At 42.7% G+C, this 3,035-nt stretch overlaps 1 non-coding gene across 1 annotated transcript; it reads right to left on the bottom strand.

Moving 5' to 3' along the window:
* Positions 1-230: 230 nt before the first annotated feature.
* Positions 231-338, bottom strand: LOC112793536 (small nucleolar RNA R71). Its single transcript, XR_003198225.1, has one exon. It is a non-coding gene; the product is annotated as a small nucleolar RNA R71 (small nucleolar RNA).
* Between the last annotated feature and the right edge of the window lie 2,697 nt (positions 339-3,035).

Raw genomic sequence — 3,035 nt, 5'->3', positions numbered from 1 at the left:
GACTTCCATCGGAAGATCCTCATCAGTTCTTAGCTGAATTCTTGCAAATATGTGATACTGTTAAGACCAATAAGGTCGATCCCGAGGTCTACAGACTTATGCTTTTCCCCTTTGCTGTAAGAGACAGAGCTAGGACATGGTTGGACTCACAACCTAGAGAAAGCCTGAACTCTTGGGACAAGTTGGTCAACGCTTTCTTGACCAAATTCTTTCCACCTCAAAAGTTGAGCAAGCTTAGAGTGGACGTCCAAACTTTCAAACAGAAGGAAGGTGAATCCCTCTATGAAGCTTGGGAAAGATACAAGCAATTAACCAAAAGGTGTCCTTCTAACATGCTTCCAGAATGGAGCATCATATGCATATTCTATGATGGTCTGTGTGAGTTGTCCAAGATGTCATTGGACCATTCTGCTGGTGGATCTCTTCATCTGAACACACCTGCAGAAGCCCAGGAACTCATTGAGATGGTTGCAAATAACCAATTCAGGTACACTTCTGAAAGAAATATTGTGAATATTGGGATGACTCAGAAGAAAGGAGTTCTTGAGATTGATACTCTGACTGCCATATTGGCTCAGAATAAAATATTGACTCAGCAAGTCAATATGATTTCTCAGAATCTGACAGCATTGCAAGCTGCATCCAGCAGTGCTAAAGAAGCCTCCTCAGAAGGAGAAGCTTATGACCTTGAGAATCCTGCAATGGAAGAGGTGAATTACATGGGAGAATCCTATGGAAACACCTATAATCCTTCATGGAGGAATCATCCAAATTTCTCATGGAAGGATCAACAGAAGCCTCAACAAGGCTTCAATAACAATAATGGTGGGAGAAATAGGTTTAGTAATAGCAAACCTTTTCCATCATCTTCTCAGCAACAGATAGAAAATTCTGAGCAGAGCCTCTCTGGCTTAGCAAATATGGTCTTTGATCTATCTAAGGCCACTCTCAGTTTCATGACTGAATCAAGGTCCTCCATCAGAAATTTACAGGGACAAGTGGGTCAGCATAGTAAAAGAGTTACTAAAACTCCTCCTAGTACTCTCCCAAGCAATACAGAAGAGAATCCCAAAAGAGAGTGCAAGGCCATAACCACATCCAAAGTGGCCGAACTTGGAGAGAGTGAAAAGGCAGTGATTCCCAGTGAGGAAGACCTCAAGTGACATCCAATGATCAATAAAGAGTTCCCTATTGAGGAACCAAAGGAATCTGAGGCTCATACAAAGACCATAGAGATTCCACTGAACTTACTGTTGCCATTCATGAGCTCTGATGAATATTCTTCCTCTGAAGAGGGTGAAGACATTGTTGAAGAGCAAGTTGCTCTGTATCTGGGAGCAATCATGAAGCTGAATGCCATGTTATTTGGTAATGAGACTTGGGAGGATGAACCTCCATTGCTCATCAATGAACTGAATTCATAGATTTAGTAAACATTGCCTCAAAAGAAACTGGATCCCAGAAAGTTCTTAATACATTGAACCATAGGCACCATAACCTTTGAAAATGCTCTGTGTGACCTGGGGTCAGGTATCAACCTCATGCCACTCTCTGTAATGGAGAAACTAGGGATCTTTGAGGTACAAGCTGCAAGAATCTCACTAGAGATGGCAGACAAATTAATGAAACAGGCTTATGGACTTGTAGAGGATGTCTTAGTGAAGGTTGAAGGCCTTTACGTCCCTGCTGACTTCATAATCCTAGACACTGGGAAGGACGAGGATGAATCCATCATCCTTGGAAGATCCTTCCTAGCCACAACAAGGGCTGTGATTGATGTGGACATAGGAGAGTTAGTCCTTCAATTGAATGAGGACTACCTTGTGTTCAAGACTCAAGGATCTTCTTCTGTAAACATGGAGAAGAATCATGAAAAGCTTCTCTCAATACAAAGTAAGATAGAGCCCTCACATTCAACTTCTAAATTTGGTGTTGGGAGGCCACAACCATGCTCTGAGCATCTGTGAAGCTCTATAAGAGCTTCCTGTCAAGCTATTGACATTAAAAAAGCGCTTATTGGGAGGCAACCCAATTTTATTTATCTATATTAATTACTTTTTCATTCTATATTCTAGTGTTAGTCTATGTCTTCTTTAGATTGATGATCATATGAAGTCATAAAAACAGCTGCAGGATTAAAGTAGGAATCAAAAACAGCCAAAAAATAGCACACCTTGGATGGTGAGCTTACTGGCGTTTAAACACCAGTAAGGCTAGCAAAGTGGGTGTTAAACGCCAGAAATAACACACAGACTGGCATTTAATGCCAGAAAAGGGTGTCTAGCATCTGGCTGGCGTTAAACGCCAGTAAGGGTAGTAGAATGGGCATTTAACACCCAGTCTGGCAGCATTCTGGACGTTAAATGCTAGAATTGGCAGCTAGACTAGTGTTTAACGCCAGAAATGGGTAGCAGCCTGGCGTTCAACGCCAGAAATGCCACACAGAGGGCGTTTAAACACTAGAAAGGTGCAGGGATGAGAAATCCTTGACACCTCAGGATCTGTAGACCCCACAGGATCCCTACCTACCCCGACTCATTCTCACTCCTCTTCACACCTTTCCAAAACACCCTTTCCCAAAAACCATTAACCTATCAAATCCTACCCTCTTCCCCATAACCTCTTCACCACTCACATCCATCTACTATTTCCCATCATACAACCCACCTACCCCCACCCACTCAAATTCAAACCAATTTCCCACCAAACCCAACCCCTTCCACACCGATACCCTCTCTCCCTTACCCTATAAATACCCCTCCTTACCACCTTCAACTTCACATATCACACACACCTTAACCACCCTTGGCCGAATTCACCACACACCTGCATCTCCTCCATTTCTTCTTCTCCTACTCCTTTCTTTCTTCTTTTGCTCGAGGACGAGCAAACCTTTTAAGTTTGGTGTTGGAAAAAGCTTTGCTTTCTGTTTTCAATAACCATTAATGGCACCTAAGGCCAGAGAAACCTCTAGAAAAAGGAAAGGGAAGACAGTAGCTTCCACCTCCGAGTCATGGGAGATGGAGAAGTTCATC

The sequence above is a fragment of the Arachis hypogaea genome, chromosome 3 (assembly GCF_003086295.3).
Source record: "Arachis hypogaea cultivar Tifrunner chromosome 3, arahy.Tifrunner.gnm2.J5K5, whole genome shotgun sequence".
Classification (NCBI taxonomy): Eukaryota; Viridiplantae; Streptophyta; class Magnoliopsida; order Fabales; family Fabaceae; genus Arachis; species Arachis hypogaea.
Note: the sequence above shows the minus strand (reverse complement) of the source record. Positions and strands in the feature narration are given on the sequence as shown.